General features: G+C 42.3%; 1 protein-coding gene across 3 annotated transcripts in view; it reads right to left on the bottom strand.

Annotated features, from left to right (window-relative positions):
• The window catches only part of trappc12 (trafficking protein particle complex subunit 12), a 36064-nt gene that overhangs the window by 5350 nt on the left and 30359 nt on the right, over window positions 1-355 (bottom strand). The gene's annotated exons all lie outside the window — the stretch shown is intronic.

Here is a 355-nt window from a genome sequence, read left to right as displayed (position 1 = left end):
CACAAACCCGCTGCAAATACACACAACGCAACTAAATACACAAACGCACTGCAAATACAGAAGCGATGCAAAAACAAAGCAGATGCAACAAAAAAACGCTGCATCCAGATTACACAACGGACGTTCTCCAGGCCTCTAGAGGGAGCGCTAGGTGGAACAGCTGATCTTTGACCCCACGAGAGAGAGCGCTTTGCCTTTTTATTAGATTTTGGTATGGCTGCAGCTTGGAGACCTCCCTTCTCATGCCTCCCGTCCATAGACTGTATTTTTAATTAATATTATTAATATAAATATATTAATAAACGGCTGTTGCCGTCAATGAGCTTTGACTTTTCAAAATAAAAGCTTGCGTCTG

This window comes from Etheostoma spectabile, chromosome 20 (genome assembly GCF_008692095.1).
Source record: "Etheostoma spectabile isolate EspeVRDwgs_2016 chromosome 20, UIUC_Espe_1.0, whole genome shotgun sequence".
NCBI classification, from domain to species: domain Eukaryota; kingdom Metazoa; phylum Chordata; class Actinopteri; order Perciformes; family Percidae; genus Etheostoma; species Etheostoma spectabile.
Note: the sequence above shows the minus strand (reverse complement) of the source record. Positions and strands in the feature narration are given on the sequence as shown.